The sequence below is a fragment of the Haemaphysalis longicornis genome, unplaced genomic scaffold (genome assembly GCF_048455015.1).
Source record: "Haemaphysalis longicornis isolate Haplotype H1 unplaced genomic scaffold, Haemaphysalis longicornis Haplotype H1 scaffold_1, whole genome shotgun sequence".
NCBI classification, from domain to species: Eukaryota; Metazoa; Arthropoda; class Arachnida; order Ixodida; family Ixodidae; genus Haemaphysalis; species Haemaphysalis longicornis.
In genome coordinates, this window is record NW_027526203.1 from 410,251,516 (window position 1) to 410,277,044 (window position 25,529).

At 49.6% G+C, this 25,529-nt stretch overlaps 1 pseudogene; it reads left to right on the forward strand.

Moving 5' to 3' along the window:
- Positions 1 to 617: 617 nt before the first annotated feature.
- On the forward strand, positions 618 to 25,529 carry LOC144161432 (serine/threonine-protein phosphatase 4 regulatory subunit 3-like; annotated as a pseudogene).

Here is a 25,529-nt window from a genome sequence, read left to right on the forward strand (position 1 = left end):
CTCTCTCTCTCTCTCTCTGAGGGCACTATAAAACATTAAATCTGTCAAATAAAACAAACTTGTTTTTTGTCTGCATGGCCCCTTTCATGCTGGGCTGTTGGGTGGTCATACGCTGGCCCAGCGAGGAGAGACCTGTTGTGGCGTCGATAAGTCGGTCCTTTCGACAATCTGGTAAGACGACAAGTCGGACCCGATGATTGGCTCTGCCACGTCGGCGATGATGAAATTCTGTGGAAAATCGCGGCGTATGTTTTTGGGATGGATGTTAAGGTACCCGGGAGCGAGCCGCAGGTTTTAATGCTCGAGTGATTCGTCGCACTTAGTTCAAAGGACGTACAAGGACGCGCAGAGAGTCTGGTGGATAGCAGCAGATGTCGTAACCGCATTCGATGAGTAACCGCCGCTTAGTGATTTGGTCGTCGACAAAAAATGCGACGGATGGCAGCTCGCGGCCGTCTCTAGCGGCTGCCGTTGGTGTTTTCCTGGCGTTCAGGCTGAACAGGGTGGTTGACATTTCCGGATCCTGTCGCGAAGCTACGGGGGTAGTAACAGCGGCCGTTGTCATTGCGATGCGATGAGTCGGCGTTGCGGTCGTGGCTTTGTGCGTGGTGGCGGGAATGGGAATGTGGGTGTCTATCATCCAGGTGCCTTTCTATCGAGTTCAGCTGACGGATGCTGTCATCGATACTGCGCACGAGCTCGTGGGTGGGCTGTGGGGCACCGGTGGCATGGACGGTGAGGGGCGGCGATGGCAGAGACTTCGACGACTCGGTGCCGCGATCTCGGCGAGTTGATCTTTAGCTGTAGAGTCGGGTGAACCTGGAGGATGCCCTGTGCGTGTGGCGGCAGACACTGAAGCCACAGTGTTCAGAGGACGGAGTCGTCGACCCGCGTGTTGCCCGCGACGGCACGCATATTGCTCAGGAACTGCAATGGCTAGCGGTCACCGAGCTATTCGTACTGAAGTAGTTGACGCAATTTCTGGTCTTCCAAAAGTGAAAGCTGTAGGATGAGTTCAGTCTTCAAATGCAGGTAACTGTCCTTAGCCGGAGAAGTTTCGAGAATGTCGCCGAGTTCAGTCGCTAGCGGGATCCAGATGGGCGTTGATGTAATCGTAGCTCGTCCAGATCTGGGTGATACATGCCAGGGTTTAAAGTGAGCCTCGCCTTGTGCTCATAAATGCGCATTAGTTGGCGCTGTTTACCAACTGGAGCAAACAGAGCCAGAAAAGGAGAAGAAACACTCCTTGGTAGCTCCTACATCGCAAAAGGCAGCGTAGAGAGAGAAAACTATCTTTAATGAAGTCTGGCGATGTTAGCCTGGCTAAAATTGATAACTTGATTGAAAATTGATAACAGTTGATTGAAAATTGATTGAAAATTGATAACAGTTGATGACGTGATGAAGAGGATGGCGATGATGTTCAAAAAATTGATGCGCACAGAAACGCTGAGTTATTTACAGAGACTGGTCTAGACCTAGTGTGTTGCAGGTACTCTACCAGAGCTTTTGTAGCCCGTAAAGCACGTTTGGGACATGCCCACGGTCCTGAAACGTCCTTTAGCTGAATGTCCACGGAAAGCGGCAGTTCCAAAGGCACTGCGAGGGACACTCTTTGCGCACTGAATCGAGCACATTCACTGAGCAGGAGATGGAGGGTTTCTCGCACATCACAGTGTGGGCAGAGTGGCGACGTAGCTGGTTTCATTTTAAAGAGGGAGTTGCGCATGTATGCGACATTCAACCGCATGCGATGTAGAATTGCTTCTACCCGCTTGGAGAGACATGGTGGCATTTTCAATTTGCAGTTTGGATCAATGAAAGATAGCGGCGCGTAATGACGTGATACGTCATCCCAGGTTCGACGCTGCATGTTCCATGCCACGCTAGATGCAAGGACAGATGCATCTTTCCTGGAGAATGGTATGTATATTGCCGATGCGCGATGGTTATGCTCATGGGATGCAAATGTCTGCCTTCACATTGCCAGTTATCCCACAATGGGCTGGAATCCACTTAACTGTTATGTGATGGTGCGCTTGTAGAGCTTGGAGATGTGGAGCATGTATGTCAGACACAAGCTGGCCTTTTGGAAAAGATGCTAGACATTGAATGGCAGCCCTTGAGTCTGTTAAGAAAGCCCCCTCTCGTGCGGGCTGCTGGAAGGCTTGAGCGAAAGCTACCCTCATAGCTGCAAGTGGCCGTAGTTGACGTTTTGTGACTGAGCATGGCACGGATGGTGGTACGTGATGACGGTATCCACACCCCTATAGTGGATGATGTTCATGACAGCAACCCATCAGTGTACACATGAGTGTGGTCTTCGTACATCCGTAAAATGTAGTCCAGAACGAAGCACTTTAGTGCGGGAGCCGGAACATGCTCCTTCCTCGTGTTGCCGGGCACAGTAGTCGTGACTGGTATGGGCAGGAACATCCAGGTCGGGTGCTCAGGAGAAGCCTGCTCTTGATAGACCGTCGACAGAAATTCACGCTCTTCTTTGGCCCAGCATGTCGCTAAAGGATGGCCCCGCTGTCTTGCCACAATCCGCAAACGCGCACGAAGCAATTCCTGCGTGCTTAGAGCAAGTGGTGAGGGCTGCCTGCATTCTTTCAGCGTTCCGATGGTAGAGGTTGTCTTTGGAACGCCAATGCAGACCCGCAGGATTTGTGCTTGCATGCTCTCTAACGCTTTGACAGTTCCTCTTGATAGATGGACCAAAGCAGGGATGCTGTAACACATCAGGCCAACGCCAAGCGCTTCGTATAGCTGGAGAAGAGAGTTGACTGAACAACCGCCGGTGTTTGTGGAGAGCACGGGGAATATGCGGGCGATTGAAGTAATCTTGTCCTTGAGGTGGCGAACATGAGGCGACCAGGTGAGATTACTATCAAATGTTACTACCAAGAAGTTATGGGTCGGGAAGTATGGAATTGCGGTCCCTCCAACAGTGAGGCCGTAGCGCGTAAGGTCACGCTTTGTAAAGGCTTTCGCAGCACATTTGTTCCCTGAAATCACTAAACCTCCGTATTCCAGAAATGACGCAAAGAAGTCAATTGTTCGCTGAAGTCTTGACCCTAACACTCACTTATTGCTACCAGAACTCCATATGCAGATGTCGTCGGCCTACGGAGAGATTTCTACCGACTGTGGTACGCATTTCTCCAGGCCTACTATGGCAATATTAAAGAGTGCAGGGCTTAGCACCCCACCCTGGGAACACCTCGGGTCACCTTGTGTAGCGATGAGTCGCCCATGTCGGTAGACATGTACACATACCTATCCGAGAGGTAGTCCGATAGCCATGCGTACATGCGGCCCCTGATGCCTAAAGACTTCAGCACCGAGCGGATGGCTTCATGCTAGACGCAGTCGTACGCTGACTTGATGTCGAGGAACACGGCCCAGTAATGTTCCGCCGACACTTTGCTTTTATTATGCTATTCGCAAGGGCGATGACGTTGTTGAGGCTGCTACGACCCTTGCGGAAGCCAGACATCTGTGCCGGGTATATATCTCGGATGGTCAAATCCCAGTCCAAGCGGAACAGTACCATATTTTTCATCAGTTTCCCGACACAACTCAGGAGCGCTATATGTCGGTAGGACTCGATGCAGGTGGGAACTTTACCTGGCTTTAGGACTGGGACCTTGGCTCTAGACGGCCAGTTTCCCACGAAAGATTGAAGGCATGCAGGAGGAAACTTTTTCCCTTTTCACCTAGATGCGAGAGGATTGTGTAGGTGATGTCATCCGTGCCTGGACATCTGGATTTCTTGACAGAAGCCAGCGCAGCGAGCAACTCTGGCATGGAGAATGAATCGTTCATTCGGGACACCAGGCCGGAGCATGCCTCGCTGTGGCGAAGAAGAACTGCTGGCGCTGCAGTATTTCTCCTGCAGAAGGCGTCAGCGACTTGGAGGTTACTGGTGTTTGTGCTCAAGAGATGGATTTTAACGGGTGCAGTTGAGTCCGTGAGGTCCGCAAACTTCGGAGCAGGTGCCATATTCTGGAAAGCGGCTTCCGGGGGTCCAGCTTGGAGCATAAGGATTCCACTCATGCTTGGCGAGCTTGTTCATATGCCGCCGAATCGCCTTCTGGCCCCGCCTTGAAGCTCGGATATTTTCAGGGTCTTGTGTCCGGCGCGCTCGTCTTTCTGCTCTTCGACGCACTGCGCGAAGCCTCTCATACTCCCAGTCTGCGGCGGTGTATCTATGCGGAAGCCTCAGTACTTTGCTGCTTGACTTTAGAGCTCTTGACATCGTTCGTGTCCACGAAGGCTTCATAAGAGCTCACCGAGTCCACGGCTTCCTCCACCGCAGTTCTAAATGCCTCCCAGTCAGAGGAGCGAATCACACGCTGTATACAAGAGCCCGGGAGACCATCCACTGCAATGTAATTCGGTGTCTGATCGCTGCCATGCAGTTTAATTTCCACTGCCCAGTTCGTCCTAGGGAGGAGTTGTGACGAAACAGACGTGACGTTGAGGGCGCTTGACATATTTCCCCGGTAGAAGGTGGGCTCTCCAGAGTTGACAACGCACATACCATGCCGGTGGTCGATGTCTAGAAGGTGCCTCCCTTTAGCCGTCGTTCTGCTACTGCCCCAGATGGGATGATGGGCTTTGAAGTCACCGGTAAAGATGTGCGGGGCTGGTGTAGTACTAACGATACCTTCTAAGCTATTTAAGTCCAGTGCTGCACGAGGTGGAATATAGGCGGCGATTATTGTAAAGGACAAGCCAGCGCCGCGAACTGTGGCTACCACGTATTCATGCCGCGTATCCAGTGAAAGACCATGCTCTATTGTGGAGAGGTCTTTTCTCACGGCCAGTAGAACTCTTCACATATCTACGCCAGTTGGCGACCGCAGAACTGTGTAGCCAGAAAGGCGCATGTCTTCCATGAGTGGTGATTAAGAGATAGCGAACACCGGAAAACGATGTTTTCGTGTGAATTGGCGTAGATCTGAAAGGCGCTGCTTGAGTCCGCACTGTAAGACTCAAATTTTGATTGCATTAGCTGTAGCAGCTAACGCCATTGCATAAGGAGAGGTGAAACGTGATCCAGGAGAGTCAGGATAGCCACAACTACCGGTGATGAAAGGGGGTGAGGATAATAGACACAGCCTCTACTAGAGCTGATATCACAGAGCGAAAGCCCTCGGAACGGTGGTAATCCTTTGGATCGCGCTTCCGTCGCAGGGATGCTGGAGTCGGAGTCTCGTCTGATGGCCAAGCAGGCGCAGCTGCCGATGCAGGCGTGGCAGCATCTTTTGAGGGGGACTCATCTGTTGCTGCTGCAGCCCGTACTGGTAGAGCTGCAGTAGGGGGTGCTACTGCTACGATTCACGATGGAGGACTGGCAGAGCTGGGAAATCCTCCTCCTTGTTAATGAACCCGAGACCCTCAGATGTGTTCTCTTGCTTTCTCCAATGTTCCTTATGCCCAGCCTTACGGCGTTCCAGTAGAGCGTATTTCGCTGACTTGTAGTCATTGTTGTTTCCAGATTTTATTTTGAAAATAACTTTCTCATCATAGCGGACAGAGCAATGAACAAACGTCGATTCATTCTTTTTGCTAGAGTTTGGGCATTTAGGATTTTCAGCTTAACAAGATTTTTGGTCATGGGTACCACCGCACTGGGGACATTGGAGTAAGAGTTTGCACATGTTAGCCACGTGCCCGAACCGCTGCCAGCTTTTGCACTGTATCGGTGTCTCTACGTAATCATACACGCGATAGCGCGTTTAATTGATGACTACGTGTTCTGGTACTGTTTCTGTGGCGAACACAATCTCACACTCTCTGATCATTTTCCCAGTCTACGGGGGGATTTGGCAGGTGCTCCGACTCGTACGCGCTAAGAATTTCAGGGTCAGAGAGCTCTTTAGCTACTCCCCTGGTCACGCCCACTCCGCAATTGCTAGGTTGTGGTTCATACGCATGGACTTTCACGCCAGCAATAGAGGAGATTTTTAGGAGACGCTCTATGGTATCAGCGTTGCGAGTGTCAATGGCGAGCAGGTTGAGGCGATAATTTGGACGTACTTGTAGCACGCCAGAGTCTCTAATCCTTCCTTGACAGAAATGAGGTTGTATCGAGTGATATCCTTCGAGGAGTCGACAGATTTAATCACCACAGCGACATCATGTATCAGGGAGCTTGCGATTGTGATGGCATCAAGTGGTCTAGCTGTACTACGCTTAGAGCCACGGCAGCGCTTTGCAGGAGTCACAGGCTCAAATGTCTTTGACTTCGCAGGTGAAAGAACGGTTTCATTGCCGTATATGAGCGCTGCAAATGATAAGTCAGAAAAATCGGACATGTCGTCTGCGTCATCTGGTAGAGGTTGTTCGGATGGTATCACCATCGGACTCACTTGAGCCGGCGGAAGCGACGACCCGGGGGACCCAAGATCAGAACAGGGTTGACCAGTTGCTTGCGGTGGGCCTGAAGAGGCTACCAACAGCGAGGCGGCCGGTGGTTCCGGCTCCATGACAGGGCCTTGTGGTTGATCAGGAGGCTGACCGATGCACGGCGTGGAGGGCGGCAAGGCCGGGGCCGCGCCCCTCGCGGGAAGCATATCTGACGCTCAAAACACTAGATAACCAGAGATCTGTCTCAACTAAAACGCAGCAAGAAGAAAATTAACACAGAGACGAACCAGGTGAGCAAGGCGTTGGCTCTTCAAAAGGCAGCGTATGTTGGAGGCCATAGCCTATGTTATTGTTCTGCCTTATTTTGAATACACTTCGGAAAAAAAATTAAAAACTATTGAAAGCGTCTGATACAGTAGTTTTGTCTGTCAAGTGAGCGTACCGCATTTTATTCGGGGAATATTGTATTTCTTTTCACTGAAGTAACGCCAAAAGTTCTCCGTTGAAGTTTTAGTAAAAACTACTATGCGTTTTATCGAAGAACCGTTTGTTACAATAATTCAGGGCCTGGTTTGGCTGCTTTTATACGAGTAAAACTTCGATGTAGTCAGTTTTTTCTGATGTAGCCGCTTTATTAAGGCGACGCTTTAGTGTCCTCACTGATGCTGCTGCACGCCAATAGGACGTGCAGGAAATCCAACTTTCTCTGACGATGATGATGAATGATCGTGGGTGAAGTGAAAGAAAACAACGCTTCCCGTGGCCGGAACCGAACCTGGGTTCCTCGCGTTATGAAGCCTGCGTCTATCCGATTGCTCCATTTCGATTGCTCCATTGCTCCATCTCGAATGGATTGCTCCATTTCGACAGGGAGCAATCCATGGTCGAAGCGGACGCCAAGCAGCAGGTACCGATTCGCGCCGCACACCCCAAACCCAAACGTTAGGCCTACGGAGTGCACACCCGAGAGTTGCTGTGGGTGTTCTAGAAAAGTGGTGCGTACCTCCAGAGTAGCACATACTCGAAGTGTGGGATTGGCCAACCAAAGAATTCATCACGAGAAAGCTTGGCGTTCAACCATCGTCGCCGTTAGACGGAGGGATGAATGACTTGCTTTTGTTTCTGTTTTTTTCCATATCGATTCGTACAAGGACTACGTTGCCTTGTCTTTTTAGTGCGCTTATTCATTAATATATCTATGCAATGAGATACAATACCCTCTAAACGTCGCCACAGCTCTCCTATTGTTTCGGAATGAGAGCCAAGCTCTAACTCATTAAATTGATTGTACTCTAAAAATCTAGAATTTGGGTATCGTCTGCCCGCGCAAAAGATTTACTTTTTACTGGAAGAAATGGTCTAATGAGAGTGCTCGTGCGTACCGATATATCCCCTGAAATTACCTTGTGTTCTGAAACACCTTCTCTAACGAGACAGAATAGTCGTTTATCTTGCCGTAGAGAAATACCAAATCCAATAACGACTCCGACGTAGGTGTTATTCTTGTGTGCTATCCAGCCCCATTTGTGTTAGGTTATAAGACGATATGCCTCCTAACTCGTCGGCACTAGGTGTTTCAACATTTCCACTTGATAAATTTCGGCCATTTATATGCGGCAGGTTGAAGTCATTAGCCCGTATTAGTGTTATGTTTCTATTTGCAAATGCGCACATAAACGCATTCGCATAGCTAGAGATGGAGGTGGCGTGCATATTCCGCCCGAACAAGGGACAGAAAATCTTAAAACGTGGTTTTGTGCCAAACTGTGTCAGACAGATTGCATTAGAGCAATACTGGAGTAAGGAAACTTTTTGCCATAATGCAAGCACCCCCTCCGCGTGAGTTTCTAGCCTTCCTGAGTTTTGTGTAGCCTGAAGGAACAACCCAGTCACTGAACATATCGATGTGTTAACAAATTTCTGCCAACGTAACAAAATGGGGTTATATGAAAGAAACCAGAATTCCAGATCTTTTATTTTATTGGCAATGGCACAAGTATTTAATGTAAGAAAATATATCTAATGGGATGGTGGCGTGCATGGCGCCATCAGAATCACGGAAGCTTTTCAGTGGAACGGGCTGATAAGCCCTGCTGTGTTTGTTTCGACCTGTATAGCCTCCACACAGGCTACGCTTGTTTCGGCTATTACTCCACGTATTCGACCGTTAACTTTAAGTTTATTGTAAAAGAGTGAAGCTTTCGCTTCCTCTGCCCTTTCTGTAACAGCACGTTGCCATAGCCTCTTTCTTACATACGCTGTTACTTTCATGTTGTCATTGCTAATCTAAATCTCGCTCCCCTTCAGTTTGAAACCATTTTTCTACACTCGCTCTCTACTTTTGAAGTCACACAACCTCGTAATAATGGGCCCGCCTGCTTCTGGTTTGGCTTTTCTTAGGGGAGCTAAGCGTCATTCTTTTCAACTAATTCACCTTAACATTCCGGGCCCGAAAAGGCAAATTGAGACGTTCCACGCGAGGCCCCAGGGACTCTTTATTCGCCAAATAATTGAACAAAAAAAATAGTAATCAATCTAAATGACGGTAAGCGAGCATGCTCGCAATACAAAATTGTACTTCGCAAAAGTCATAAGTGCTTGTACATGTTTATTAAGCAGGAAACTAGTGTACACAGGTTGCTTGAAAAGTACTAGCTGTTTGAGATCGCAGTCAACTAACTCACTGGTGCCGACAACCTCTTTTTGAATAGCACTGAATGTGCCAGTAACGGGTGACCCTTCCGACAAAATTCATTCCTCGACCGAATTCGGCCCCTAGATCAGACAGACCGGCTTCCCGGTCTCGGGAGCCCCTTCCGACAGGCGTGTCGTGGCATGTCGGAGGATGTCAGATGAAGAAGAAAGCAGGTTTAAGCGTAGGAGAAACATTACATTAACAAGGGTACGCTCCGCTATTTTTTTTAAATGTTGCGTGATAAAGCAAAACGGACGGTGCTTTGAACTGTCAATAGTGACTCAAAATAAAATATAACGTTTCGAGGTCTGCGTGACCAGCGGGCATTTTGCCCGGGCAACGTCAGTAGTGGATGTAGGGTGACCAAGTGGGTGGCAATAAATTGGCTGACGATTACGATACTACCTTGATGCGAAAGTTTAGAGCAGCTGTTTAGCTGTTTCGACTTTGCAAAATATATTGCGGTAAATAATTCCAGACAGAAACATATGTATAGTTACAGACCACTTTTGTTCTTCACATATTACTCCACTCATGCAGCGCTTTGCTTCCATATATGGTATCGGTGGACGCACTCGCCGCATGCAGTGATCGCGTCATCAGCGAGCACACGACGGCGCGCGCTACTCTGGCGTCATCTCGTAGCGGGTCACCGCCGCGGAGCACGGCTCTTGCGGCACCCGCGTCACCCCGCTTTCCTTCTCGCGCTTTCGCCATACTCTCCTCCTTCGCTTTCTTCTTTACTCTGTCTTCGACGTCCTCCTCGTTCTCTCGGTTACATCGAGGGACGACGGTGAGGGACACCGCGAAACCACAGGAGCGGCTGAATAAGAGCTGCGCTCTAAAGCCGCTAAGAAAAGAGAAGTGGGTAGTCGTCTCTCAACACTGCCAATGCATCCCTGTAAAGCGTGCAGCGCCACATCTAGGGTATGTGTGCGGCAAAGCCCGCTGATGTGCAGGAAGCTTTATCGGCTCACACCTTACGAAATACACTGACCATCAGAAAACACGAATAATCCGTTTATGAATTCGTTTATTCCGTTACAGCAAAAACTCAAAGTAAGTGCGATGTTGTAAAATAATTTCTAAGGAGAGCGGAGGTTCCAAAGCAATACGACAGCGGGGATAACATCGCGTGCATGGTCCTACACCGCGCAATACGACGGGGACAGCCATGTATTTATCAATGAGGAGAGCAATCCACCATGACATCTCCCTTAGGCTTAATATCTAGCTGCATATCTATACTAATTAATATCTAGTTTTTGTAAAGACTACGTTTTTTTTGCTTGGGTTTGTAGAAAAGGTTCTGAAGACCTTCAGCAAAAATAAATAGGTTATTGATCTCAGTTTTGCCTCAGAATATAAAGAAAATGAAAAGCTGCGTCTCTTAGACAGAAAAATCAACCCCACATTGTCACCCTGTCTGGTAGGTTGTAACCCGGAATTAATACAACCCATTGAAAATTTTGGCACCAGAGCATTAACTACTAAGAAATGACGGACGGATTGTCTGCGCCAACCACGGAATACCATGCGAAAGTGCGTTTTCTTTGACCAAATTAGTCATTTTCTTGTAGAATATTAGGCATTACTAGGCCGTTGTTTGACCGGTTGCTAAATAGATGTCTGTTAGTCGCGATGTTGTTGGAATGTGGCCCTGTTGGTATGGGCATACATGAGTATCGGTCTGAGGGTCCTTAAATAAATCGGGTATGTAAATTTCCGGTTAAAAATGTCAGACAATTTCGGCTGTGCTAACCATAGAATATCATGCGAAAACGGTGCACGTTCGGGCTTATAACGGGTTGTCCAATGTGCCACCGTGGTATGTGTTATCGTGTGCATATGCAATCCTTAGCTGCTGCTCGTTTGACCATCCCTTGTCAGCTAGCTCCATTAGTTGTGTCCGGAAATTACTACCGCTGAACTATCAACGTACCATTAGACCCGAGTACCACCATGGCTGTTTTCTACATCGACGACAGCAACAGCAGTGCCGGGAATAGGCAAAAAGTCAACAATGCCTTCACCGGCTTTGACTTACTTTGGCCGCCAGCGTGTGCCTTGATGGTATGGCGGGCATCCACGCTTACGCTATTGGTCAGTTACGTCGGAATCTTCCGTCAAACTTGTATGGGTACCATCTACAGGCGCCTCTGTGAGCCGCAAGGTCAGTCCCAGAACATCGGCTACAAAAAAATCACGCCATATCCACGGAATGAATGATGATAAGTGGGGCGAAGCTCGAGAGGGGGAGATCATCGGTAACCGTAACTCTCCCGTGAAAGTTCGCCCACTACATCATTAAGAAAGACGTAAGACTGTGTGCGTACATTGTACAAATCAACTTTTATTTTCGGAGTCAATGCTCCCAGGCCCAGACCTGGTGAAAGACCCCGCGCCATCGAGGACTACCCCGCACCTCCACCACAATTTGTCACGTAGGATGGGACACAACGGTAAAGAAATAACTTTTATTTAGGGCGAACTTGTGCCCGAACAAGACGAGAGGAAACGAGCAAAGGTCCTTGCGTCTCGTTCGATCTCCGAGAACGACTGTCTGCGTTCGTGGCGTGATCTCTTGCGTGATCTCCCCCTCGCAGTGCACGTGCGCTCGCGCCTCCGTTGGCGAACACAGACAAGCTCGCGCTCCCAGTGCCGAGTTTGCGCTGCCGGTTGCAGCCGGTTCTTGCGCGTGCAACGCGGCCCACTTTGCGACATCTCCGAAAGCATGCGGTGGTCACGTACCACGAGACACAAGGGATGGACAGACCCATGACTTAAGGAGCTTCGCCCCTAAAACCGAGCCGGCAGCAGTGCGAGCTGCGCTGCAGCTTACCAGCGACTGCCCTGCAGGTCGTTGGGTTGCTTTCCTGGACTTCTGCTCTGCGTCACAAGCCCTTCGGAAGCAAGGATGTCACCAAGCCAAGCTAGTTTATGAAATTACAGGGTACATAAAAAGGCTGTGCAAAAATTACGTTATTTTGTTGCAGTGGTCGCCCTGACATTGCGGCTTCAGGTGCAGTGTGCCCTCAAATCGGCTCACACGCGAGCGCCTTTCCCCAAGCCTCACAGCACAGCTTCCTTTCTCCAAGAAGGACGCCAACGCATTAATTACAACTGGGGGACGGCGCATGCAAAAGTCTGAGGTGACTTTTTGCTAGTTCCTCTTTGATTTACGCGCTCCAAGTCGCAGCGGCGCGGGGCAAGCAAAACACTCCTCCTCCTCTCACTGTTTTTCCCACTCTACCTCTTCCCGGCGCGACTTTAGGCGCGCATGCGCGACAGCGGGGTAACGGAGCTGCCGGAGCAACAGCGGCGCCGGTGCGCGAGAGAAGCCGCGGGGCTCGCGTGTGTGTCGTAGCATAGCGGAAATATCGTGACAGCGTTCTGAAGACCACAAAAGAGCGGTTATATGCCCCATGCACAGGGAGGAAGCGCAGCAAGAAGTGATTTTGCTTCGTGTTAGCAAAAGGTGAGACACTCGTTCGTAAAGCGTGAATTTAATCTGAAGATAGATAGCGCGGTGTCGTGAGCTGTACAACTACGTGTACCGTGTGTTCGATGTCAACTTGTGCTATGCCGTGTCGAACATCAGTGCTTATCACGGCACGTTGCGTTTGTGCTCGGTCGTATTTTCGTAACATGAATAAAGTGTTGAAGTGCGATTTCTGCTGCCGTCTTACTATCCCAGCTGCGTACGTACGCCTGCATGGAGGCGCGCCGGTCTCGGCGAGGCCTAGCGGGCGGCGCGGGGCTAGCGGGGCCGGCAGCGGAGCGGCGGGAAGAAGCGGGGGGAGGAAAGCATCAGCCCCCCCCTCCCCCCCCCCCCCCCCTTTTACGCCTCCTCGATGTGTTGCCATGACAATCAGTACGCCTCCAAGCTCAAGATGGCGGTGACGTTGCTATGGCAATTACAACTCACTTTTGCCCGCCCAGGCTCGCCAGGGGAGGATTTGGCGCTACGACCACAATTAGGCGGGACGCTGGGTTCAAGGCTAAGATGCCGCGGACTATACAGCAGTGGCGGAATCCGGGCGCGCAACTCCTCCCTCTATGCTGGCGACCCCCAATGTTCGTTCCGTATGCCGCAGCGTCTGCCCCGGTTCACCGAGTGCGTTATACATCACTTTCGCCTCGGAGTTTCCCCTCACCAAAAACTTTCTCTTCAAGACCGGGCTGGTAAAATTACCTCTGCGTCCCCTTAATGGCGTTCGGAGGGACACTGAATACGTTCTGTGTGCATGTCGGCGTTTCTTGTCGACCCTAAGGTTAATGCAGGCGAGAAATCTTCGCATAAAGGACTTTTCAGGCCCCTGTAAGAGCAGAAGCAGCGCCGTGCAGGGTTTGAAAGCTTTTCCGGGCTTCCCAAACGCCCCTAACTAGGAGTCAGTTTCTGGCTGTCTCGCTCTCTACCTTCTTAGTGCGTGCGGGTGTGTGGGCGTGCTGACGGGCAAGCGGGCGGGCGGGCGTGTCTGCGTGCATGCGCGCACCTATGCTTTAGCGTTACTTTTCCTTTTGTGTTTACATTTAATCTTCCTTAAATATTCACCACCCATCTGAAGTAGCAAACCCAGCATTGTGCAGGACTAACCTCTTCTGTCTCTCTCTTTCTCCTCTCTCTCTTCTCAGACATGTGGGCGAATAGCGCTCAAAGTGCGTAAAGTTTGCTCTGTGGCTCCTGCAATTTCGTATATAATGGTATTCCTTCATTAGCTTGTTGCAATTGGTTTAATTGTTGCGTTGAAGGTCTTGGACAGAGATCTTGCGGCCGGAACACAACATACAACTGAAGCAAAGATATATTCATGTACGATCAATTCAAAACTGTTTTTAAAAGGTAAAAATTACTTGTCTGCTGCTTTTTGGCGCGGAGCTACACTTGGGTTAGCATTTTGCATACCCAAGCTCTGTCAAACAAATCTGTTTGTTCTTGTCGCGTTATCACCAGTGCACTTTGACATTGGCTTCTGTATGCGATGCGCAAGTACACAAGCACATACCGAGCGTACTACGGCAAATATATTCCTCTCTTGACGCTCAGGCCAGTCAAATGCGGTTATTTCCCCACGTCGGACCTCGTGGCCCGCACTTCAGCGTACCTCGACATAATAACTAGCATCATAAGCGAACGCAGCGTACAACTTCTTCCGCGTTTCGTCATTCCCTGACTATATTTGACCCTAACGCCAGCTAATCACGCATGTTCTCGGAGAACTTCCAGTGTTTGGAGGGATGAAAAGTGTTGCAAACTTTTCTCGTAACCTTTGGTGAACGTAAATCAAGTGCAGTCAGAGCGAATGGGCGGCCACTTCGCGCAGTATCTCACCGCCGTCGTTCGTGGCCGTGAACGCGACAGCGTGTGCGTACCGCTGACGGCAAACGGCACAACCTATGGTTAAACTGCGCCCATTTTAGGCTCAGAAAAAAGCTACAGAAATCCTGAGAATTGTCTGCTATGCGAAGCATAGTTACGGTGCTTTTTCGTTTCACCAGCCTTTTCTTAGTGGTTTTGAAAAAAGAAGTCCAGCCAGATTTTTAGTTTCTAGCATTTTCATTTAGTCTCATGACGACCCTGGATTAGACAGACCTTTATGATTTCGTGAGTTAATTTTCACATTTTAATTTACATTTTTTTATTTTTTTAGTTATTCGCGTGACTGCGCTAAATCAGGTAAAGATTTGCGAGTTCGCTACTTTGTTTTCAGGTGCTATTTACTTTTTTGCGACGAACGGTATATTTGGCTCTCAATGGCCAAATTGCCAGATTTGACTAGTAGCCGTATTTGAAATACTTTTTGTTTAGTTACTTATATTTTTATGTTATGTTATCGTACGTCATTTTTGAGACAATGATGCACATTCACTCTGTTATAACAATTAAATTACTTAACTTTGGCAATTTGCATTTATGTGCAGACACAAGACATCATACTGTTCGCGTTGGGGTACACGGCAAAGAATGCTTATGCATTGGAAGATGCTGTCCGGGTCGGCGTTTTCTTTCAATGCCACCACGGAACGTTAAGGCTGGAGTAATTGAGGAGCGCCGCACGAATGCCTATGCATTAGGGGACAAATCAGAATTTTAGGTAGTTGTTTTCCCCAACCGGCGCTAAACGTGTCCACGTCATAAACCCAAAGCATTGAAAATGGGTTGGGTACTGCTAAAGAAATTTTACGCTCAAAACTCTGCAGTGGCTCCTTGAAGCTTTGGGATTCCTGAATTTAATGTACGACATGATTCGAGCAATAAAATCTTAACCCTCAGTCACATCACAATCAGTGCATTTTTTCCGTAACGTCTTACTAGACATTCATGCTTAAATGGGATTTTACCCAGGCCGACTACTCATATCTGGATCATTTCCTATTGTCACGTAGTCAAGAACGCTGCTAGGTTATTGTAGTAACCAAAGTTCACTAGAGCCAACTTGTGCTTCGCCACAAACAGAAAAGCATAATCGTCGAAGGACCAGTCAAACGAAGTGACCTGCACGACCGAGCGTCGTGAATCGCATTCGTTTATTTTGTAGAGGCAGGAAAGCAAAGGGGTGAATGTGGTAGGTCATTTTATTATCCTTGAAAAAGATACAGATTTTTGAAAGAAATAAAGAAGGTGGAGGAAAACATGCATGCCAAGTGGGATCCGAACCCACGACCTCCAGAATACGCGTCTGGTGCGATGACCACTACGCTACCGGCGGGGCTGTTCATCTACCCTCCACTTTCTCGGGTATTTATGTTACGGTAATTGTTTCCTGCGCTTTGGGAAGGTAACCAGCGCCACTCCAACGACCCGGGGTGAAGGGGAGCTTCTTTTTAACCCCCGGGACGTGACTTGAGCGTCTACGACACGTCGACAGCGGTCGATCAGCGTGGAACCCTCTTATGCTACCTGTGGCACCAAGACTTCCAGAACCGAGACCCTCGCTATGCACGCTCACGTGCGCCTCGTGAGAGCGCCAGGCGGCACGTACCCACGTGGGGGATTGGACGGGAATCTGGCGTAAGGAGGGCTAATGCACCCGCTACACAAAACTGTAAATTAGAAACTTAAGCATTTGAATGAAGGAAGAGCAGTTTATCACAAGCGATTGAGCAAGCAACGTCGCCGACGATACTACTGCCACCTGCTCCTAACGTTACACGCTCCGCGTTGCTAGGGGCAACCGCCTGCGCTCATAAAACGCTGAACCGCCGCGGCGGCGGCGGGAGAATTCTGACTGTGCCGCGCACATAGGGGTTGGGGCGACCATAGATGATCCGGACGCCCGAAGAAAAGGCGGATTATCAGGAAGTGGGCCCCGCTGCCCCGTGAAAGTTAAATCGCCCAGAAGAAGAAGAAGAAGAAGAAGAAGAAGAAGAAGAAAAAGAAGAAGGAGTGCAGGTCATCAACGGTGAGGAAGCGCTCGACGAAGACTTTGCGGCAACGGACGATGAAGTATGCGAAGACTGAAGAGGGCACTGTACAAACAAACACTGTACTTAGCTTTTAATTTGGTCTTCTGCTGACAAATATATATACACAGGGAAAGTGATTCTCAGCGACTTATATGGCGCTCGTCGAGTTTAGCTTAGTGAGACGAACACAGCTCTGCTGTGGCTTGCACCTTATCCTAGGCTTGCACCTTTGTGCAAGCTGGCTTTGATATATTTGTGAGCAGGTGCAATTTTTTATAGGACTAACAGACGGTGTAACGTCCCACCGTTCTAAAGATGGCGCGGTTCTAGCGTCAGGAGCGATTGTAGCCAACACAGGAACACACATAATAAATAACAAATGTATGCTTAATGCCAAATGAACAAAAAGGCGTAACAAGAACAGCCCTGCTCATTGTAGAATACCAAACTTTCAATGATGGTGTCTCCAAAGCTGTAGTTATTGCTGTGGCGTCTGCCTATTGGCGGTGAGTGCGACCATGGGCGGCGCTGCGAAGCGCGTCTCCGTGACCTCGGCGTAGGGATTCTCGCATTTGTCGTCTGCTTTACTTGGGCTCGCTCTCCCTGTTTCTGTGCGTTCGGTTGACTTTTGATGCTTGTCCGCAACATATTTTGCGAATGCGGAACTTTTTATCATAATAAAAACTTAAAATCGCATACACTAGCTCAAGGCGTGATTTAAAGTATAGTTTTTCAAACCTCTCTGGAAGAAACATTTCCGGCGTCGCGCCATTCCTGCGAAGCCGGTCCTGTGCGGAGCGCAAAGAGTCGGAGCTAGTGCCAGCGTCTGTATTCAGCAATCTTTCGAACAAAGAGAACAGTCATAGTTTAATAACCGACAACAGCGAAAATGCAAGACGAAAACAAATTTCCGGACTTCGGGGCTGCCGGCTGTGGCAGAAAGCATTACGATTCCCGTAATTGTAAGTAAGGTGAAACCGTTGTTTGCAACTTTGCCGAACGCTCGAAAGTATTTTATCACATCACTTTACGTTGTCATGGCATAAAAGTATGCCGACATGCACTATGGGGCGCAAAAAAATTAGGTTGAGTTCCAAGTAACCTATACTGTCTGTATAGGTGCTTGCTGGTTTTATACCAGGCTTCTAACCAGTATGGAAGCTTATTGAGCAAAACGAGTCACGTCACTCACGTGTATGGTGAAAATACAGTAACATTATGTTTGTTCAGACCTGGAGGAATATTTCGGCACATTTCCCCCAGCCATATCTTTCCAATATTCAGATATGCGTTATAGTAAAACTGCACTCAAGAGGAGGAGGAGGAGGAGGAGGAGGAGGAGGAGGAGGAGAAAACTTTAACAGTAAAATTGAGCTCGTTAGTGGGCGGGCTCCTAAGTCCAGGACAAGAGAGTAAGAGTAATTTTCAATTCATGGAACGTCATCCCGAGTAGGCCAGGCTTTGTTCTTTACGTCTGAAGGGAAAACAATAAAGAGCCGCTTGGACATATTCATCGGTCTCTATTCTTGTTATACTGAAAACCGGCACGTATACTATTTCTTGCGTTCGTTAACCAGCACCTCAACCCTTCAACGCCGTAATCATGTCATAACTATTCAGGATGAGATTCAGTTCGTTACGATAACGATGATTACGATGGAAATTCGGGGCACAAAAGCCACCTTCGAGTACTCTGGACAACGTTGTTTGCGCCATATCGCGTTGGCGTAGCACAAACCTTATTGCATTTGCATGAGAATAAACAACGCACTCTGCGGATATGCACCTTCTAGTACGCAGCCATAACGAAAGCCAATTTCTGTAGAAGGTACTGTATGCCTTACAGCCCGAATAAAATATCCACACGAACTTTGTGAGCCTCCCAAATATCCCCAAACCTCCTAATAAGGCGTTTGTGATGGTGCCGAAAAATTAATGCGTTGTACACAGAGAAACATTCATCTGATACAAGTCAACTACAGCGAAAGAAATTGAAGACAGCCGCTTTATTTTCTGCTGTGCGATGCGCGTGTTGACCCGCTGCTTGGTGTGTAGCTTCAGACTGTTGAGTCTCCATAAGAGCATCTTAAAAATACTTTAGGGAATTCTACACATTTTGAATACTTATCGAGGAGCTCTGAGCACTGAACCTGGCAAACAAGCTAAAAAGGACAACTTACACACAATCATCTGACCAATGCCCTAAAAAAATTGGTCTCTCTCTCCTCGTTTGTTGCAGACTTGTGCGGGATACAGCTTGAAATTATTCAGAGGTCTAAGAATCTGGCAAAATAACTGAATTACTGGAAATACGCTTTTTAATACGGATCAAAAATACGCATCCAAAAGCGAGCGATTTCTAGAACAGGCACTGCTGCCCCTCACAAGCGGACGACAGCGGCACGAGTGTAGCAGACGACAGCGGCACGAGTCCCTAAGCTGACGTCAGAGCCAGGGGCGCCAATCAAACATCTAGTACCGCGGAAAACCTGTCTCGCGTTGTTATGCAAGTTGTAGTTGTCGAGTTGTTTATGCAAGAAAGGACCCGTACGTTGTATTGTAAAGGCCGATAAACAGTCTATTGTACTTTTTCACGAACGCAGCGGTAACAGGTAGAGAACCATTTTTAATACACTATTAAGAGTTGAGGTATTCTTCAAGCATTAGAAATTACTCTGGGTGTGGACGACGCAGTCATCAAGACGGCCTCCATCGACATCCTCTCCTACTTAGTAAGCTACATTGTCCATTGTCCCAGACTATGCATTCCAGCAGTCCAACGTGCAAGACGACGATCAACTACTGATCAACATCATCATTGACCAAATGAGATCAGCTTTCGGGCACCTTTCAGTTACTGCGGAATCCCGAGAACATGCTTTCCCTGGGAGCTGGGTCTGAATTCCTCAACTTATCCTACAAGCACTGCATGCGCATACTCGTCACTCCAGTATTTGCCAACACGACCGGTGAAGCGCCCAGCAAAGAGACGAGCCAGCCGGCCCAGCTGCTCGGCCTGATTGGGGAGCTGCAGCTGCCCTGCGTGGAGCACCACTCGTACCACACGAAGAACTGCACGCTGCACAAGGAGCTGCTCCGGAGGTCGATCGTGCTCATGCGCTCCAAGTTCACCTTCTTTGTGCGAAGGGCCGTGTGGTTCATGCGGCGCATCGTGGGCCTCAAGGACGAGTTCTACAACCGCTGCATCATCAACGGGAACCTCCCGGGGTCGCCGGTGGACCTCTTGGACTCGGTCGGGACCTAGCTGTTCTAATTGATCCGGGTAGACGACGTCGAGTCGCTCTGCCTGCACGGGATTGGAGCGGTACAGCAACGTGCTGAAAAAGGTGGAGTGCGTGCAGACATTGAAGTCTTCGCGGCTCTGCGTGCGGCCCTGGCTCGAGGGCACCACCCTACGCGGAGCGGGAGCGGAGACGCCGGTGGCACGGTGGTGTCGGGGGGCGACCCTGGGCACCGCCATCAGATGGGTACCCCTGGGGGCCGAGGCGCGCTGTCGGCGAGACCCCCGCCAGCTGGATGAGGGCGAGGAGCTGTCGTTCAACGAGGCGGCGGAAGAGAAGGAGGAGCTGGAGGGCCTGCCGGCGGCCTCACGGTGCCAGGCCGGACAAGTCAGCAAGCAGTCGTTGTTGTTGTTGTTGAGCCTTTAGATAAATAACATACCCAATCAAGGGATCGGCCAATCAACAGAGGACGGTTAAAAAAATGGAATTCTTATCTAATTACGAGACGCTTAGAAAAAATAATTTAGACTGGTTGGAAAGAGTTTTGGTACCATAAACAACAGAAAAAAACTGGAAAATCAAGGCGAGGGTGACCAATCGCAATCATAAAGTGAATCTATTGTAATTTTCAATGTAGCGCAGGAGGGCAGAATGCCGGAGGCAGAACCCCATTTCGGATGCCCCGAACGATATTAGAGCCGGCACTGTTAGGGATATCCCCCAACTGCAAAGCGGCACCTGCAGGGACTGACGTCTGAGACGTGAAAAACAGTCGGTCACCCGATCCTCTGCCTCTTCTCTCAGAAGCGCCACCGTGTGGCGGCTTCCCTTGCTTAGTGCAATGTGGCACCGCTCGCTGCGGCAAAATTTGGCTTTGTGTTTAGTATTACGCTTCGTTTAACGTGGGACCCACCAGATCACTTTGTATCGGACTTACCAATTCATGACCCATAAAAACCATCGTTCTCTAATACGAAAAGTTTTAAAGTTTCTTGATAATGTTCTTAGCTTACTTTAGAAATATATTACTTCTGTACTGGAATAAAAGAACTCGCTCGCTTGACAATGAACGCCATCTAGTGCACTAAACTAAAATGCGTGCTATGCACGGCAGTGACATGGTTCATTCAAAGCCACGTGTCCAGGGCTACGCATGTACTGTATCAATATTATCATCATCATCATCATCCTTTCACCTACATATAGCGACACTTCGTTCCTCTTTCGGTCACCAACTCACCATGACTAAGAGGCCTGCCAATCGCCCTTGACGGCAGGTCCTATATATGCTATTAGGGGGAACGTGCTCTGCTACTCACCTAATTGTGTTGTATCCGGACCCGCCGCGGTGGCTCAGTGGCTAAGGCGTTGCGCTGCTGAGCACGAGGTCGCGGGTTCGATTCCCGGCCGCGGCGGCCGCTTTTCTGATGGAGGCGAAAAGCAAAAACGCCCGTGTGTACGAGATTTCGGCGCACGATAAAGATCCCCAGGTGGTCAAAATTAATCCGGAGCCCTCCACTACGGCACGCCTCATCGCCGGCGTTGCGCCGGCGCGTTAAACCCTACAATCAATCAAATCAATCAAATCAGTGTTGTATCCGACACCCACCGAGTCACCATACGTGGCAGAGAGATGCAGACGCCACCTCGCACCCATGGAAAAGAGAGTCTTTATTGTTGTTACAAGCTATTTATAACCGGGCTGCGGTAACTGATGATGACAATGGAAGTTGGCCACCTTAGCACTGTGCGCCACCTGGTGGCATGAGCATGACTAAATTACACAACGCAACATCCCCCCTCTCAAAAAGGGGCAGCAAACCGTCACACAACATTCACTCCTCCCAAAAAGGGGGCATCACACAGTCACTGCAATGTCTCATAAGTCATATTGGGCAAGCCACGCAGGCTTGCGTCGGTCTCTGGTGGATCGCCGTAGAACCTCACTTTCAGCACTTGCCTCAGTCCCACCACCCAACACGTTCCTTGGTACACTCATGCCTGTGACATCAACACTCGGCACACCAGCACTTGCAGTTGAAGTTGGAACTGCTGTTCTGTCGGTGCTGGCCGGGGTAGTAAGTGGCTGGAACATCTGGGCACTCGGGGACTGTGCTGCTATGGAGCCGGAAGTCCCAGGGGAAACGCAGGTTGCATCTGTCGCGGGATTCGAGGCTGCAGTGTATGGAATCGGCCGTTCACGATTCCAAACGCGACCGTCGCTCAGCTCGTACGTGTCCTCATGTTGGCGCCGGACAACGGTGAAAGGAGGTGAATATGATGGGGAACCATTTGGCACATGTCCCTGTAGCTTAATCCGAACTGCTTGTCCTGCACTCAATGACGAATGTTTGGCTGCACGACTTCGATCCGTATAGTGCTGGCTTACAAGCTGTTTCCGAGTTATAGTGGTGGTTGTTGCGTGGGATCAGGCGGGGTTAGCCTGGCTGGATATGCCGGCAATTGCTCCGCCCAAGCTCCTCCTAATTAGCCAATGGTAGTGTCCTTCCACCATGAGTTTGCCAGTTCCGTCTCCTGAAGGAAGGAAGAAGGCGCGACACGTCTCTGCGCAACATCCAATGCCCCCTTGGAAAGATGATGTGGTCCAGAGTGCTGTGTGGGGCTGCCAGCTTTCGAATCGCTGAGAGCATTGCAGTCCGCTTGACATCATGCTATGGACAACACATTACGTAGTGGTGTACATCCCCTATCACTGCACATGACGAACACAGCGGCGATCACACGAAGTCCACCTTGAATAGCCATGCTGTGGTCTTCGCTGAGCCCGTTCGGATGCGGTACAGCAATGTTGCCTCCGATCTTGTAAGTCCCTTTGTGACGCAAGGCTGGTGATAGAGATTTCCCAACGACGTGAAATGTTCGGCCACTGTTCGCCTGAAGTCGTTCATTGGGGGAAACTTTAACAGTCGGTGCAAATTGCAGCGCACTCCTTGCCATCTGATCAGCGGTCTCATTGCCCTTGACGCCAACATGGGATGGAATCCATTGAAACCGCACATTAAAACCCTTGCTGCTGAGTTCTTGCACAAACCGCAAGGAACGCTGACAGTCGTTTTTCGTGGGGATCCCACGCTGCAAAAGTTGTACTGCTGCTTTTGAGTCAGTAAAAATTACAACTTCCTGCGGCTTATATGACTTAAGTTTTCTCAAAGCAGCCGAGATGGCAATGCACTCCGATTCGGTGGAGGACACCACATGATCCAGGCGTGCTGCCCAGGAAACCTGGGAATCAGGAATAACATACGCCGCTGCACTAACGCCTCTGTGCGGATCAACTGAGCCATCCGTAAAAAAATGAAGGTGATTGGGATAAGAGTTCTCCAAATGTTCAAGAACCAAAAATCTGGCTGCTTCCACTGGCGTGTTTCGCTTGATTCTCATGTGAGGAACATGTAGCTGACACTGAAGGCTCTCGTAAGACCATGGCGGCATTGAGATGGGAAGTTTCCCCGGCCACTGATGGTACAATGTTCTAAAAGTGTTAAAAGCAGTGTGTGCATGAGAGGCCGTCCTTGTTCGAAGCTGCCTTATTATTGCTTTTCCAGCGCTGGTTTCCCCTAGACGCATTACCTGCGTCAGTAACCTCTGTGACGCCATCAAGCGGAGTGTAGCACACTGGCTCTCCCGTATGACCTTCCCGTTTGCCGCTCCCTGAGGAACTCAAATTGCTATCCTCAGCCCTTTCCTATGCAACGCTTCGAGGCGCTCATACTGGGATTCTGAAGGGGAGATCAAAGGCAACTGTTAAAGAATGCGACTCAGAATCAGAGCTGAGTGCATCTTAATCATGGACGAGTTACCTTTTGCTTGATGGCTTGAAGCTCCACGCCTGCCATCTCGGGAATACTTCCAGTCGGTCCTGCAGCGAGATCGAGCCTGGTCCGTGGGTGACGGCCGTTTAGGAGAACAGCAGGTTTCTGGCCAGTAGTTGCATGCGGGGTGCAGCGGTAGATGCCGAGGTATACTCCGTGACAGCCTCCTTTAGTGGGCGGTGTTCCTCCAGACACACCTGAACATAGTCCTTTAGCACACGATTAAGCCATTCCACTTCTACATTTGATTGTGGATGATAGACTGCAGAGAATGTGTGGTCGATGCTTCTATTGCGCAAGAATTCTTCAACTCGACGGAAGTAAATTGTGGCCCATGATCACTCACTATCTCCTTCGGATAGCCTTCGCGGCTAAATATACTCCGCAAAAAGGACATCGTCGTCGCTGAAGTGACGTTATAGGTGAACCCTACTTCTGGCCACTTGCTGAAGTAGTCTACTAAAGTAATGGCAAAACGACAGTCCTGAGGAGCCCTTGCGCAAGGACCAACGATGTCGATGCATATCTTCTCCCACGGTGCTGGAGGAAATGGTACCGGCTGCTTTAGCGTCATAACTGGCTTTGCTGATTAGTCAACAGACTGACAAACGGCAGAAGACTTGATCAACTGTTCCACGTGCTTGCCCATTCCAGGCTACCAGTATCGCGTGATGCCTGGGTGTTATTCATGGGCGATATCCAGAAGTCTGCTCACCAACGAAGAAGGTACCCCGAACTGTTCCCCTGGGAGCAGCAGGTCATTCATCACTGACAGTTCGTCCCGAACCCTGCAGAAAGGCATCGCTTCTGGAGGCAGAGTTTTGGCTGCTGGCCACCTGGAGGTTGTCCACCGCATCACCTGGCAAAGTACAGGATCCTGCGCAGTTGCGGTTACAAAGTCCTCGTGAGTTAAACATGAAGAAACAAAGCAAACAGCATCTTCCGGCTCCGGACGGGCTCCATCCTTGTCCTGCGGTAACCGGGAAAGGACATCTGCGACAGTGTTTTCAGTGCCCTTCTTGTATTTTATTATGTAGTTGTATGCCAGCAGTCTGGCATGCCATCTGGCAATCCTGAAAGGCTGACGGCCCGCTCCATTTGTACCGAGCAGCGTCACCAGTGCCTGATGGTCTGTGCGTAACGTGAAGTGCCGGCCCCACAGGTACATTTTCCAATGCTCACATGCCCACATGCAGGCTAGTGCTTCCAGTTCGCCTACCGAGTACTTGGCTTCAGCCGGTGTTAGGCGCCTTGACGCGAAATGAGTGGTATGCAAGTCATCACCCTTCTGTTGCTGGAGTACAGCTCCTATGCCAATGTCTGAGGCATCTGGTGTAACCACTATTTCCGGATCAGGGTCAGAATCCGGATCAGGGTCAGCTACTTGCCAAGAGGAGAGCTTCAGTTTGTCAAAACAGGCTGTTTCTGATGCTGTTGCTGTTGTTTCTGTTGTTGTTGCTGCTGCTGCTGCTGCTGCTGCTGCTGCTGCTGCTGCTGCTGCTGTTGTTGTTGTTGTTGTTGTTGTTGTTGTTGTTGTTGTTGTTGTTGTTGTTGTTGTTGTTGTTGTTGTTGTTGTTGTTGTCTGCACTCTATTTTGAGTACGGTGGTATAAACATTTTTGAGCTAAAACAGAGATGGTTGAGCCGTTCCTCTCATGTGGGGGCAATTCTCAGTTCAGGAGGCCCTGGGCACGTGCGGCCAGTTGCGCCCGAGATATGAAGCAGCCCGCTATGCGGCTCACCTGTGGAAAGAAAGCTGGCTATCCCTTTGCGACAGTCTCCGGGACCAACTCAGTACATCAAAGACCTGGAGATTGCTCAGATATCTTATGGACCCCTCAAGAAGCAAGACCGATTCAAACCAAACCATGCAAAAATAATTCAGTCGCACCCAGGAGATTCCAGTGCCCTCATGAAGTCCCTCCTGGACAAGTACCTCCCCGTGCATCCGAAAACGCCACTACCGCCGTACTAG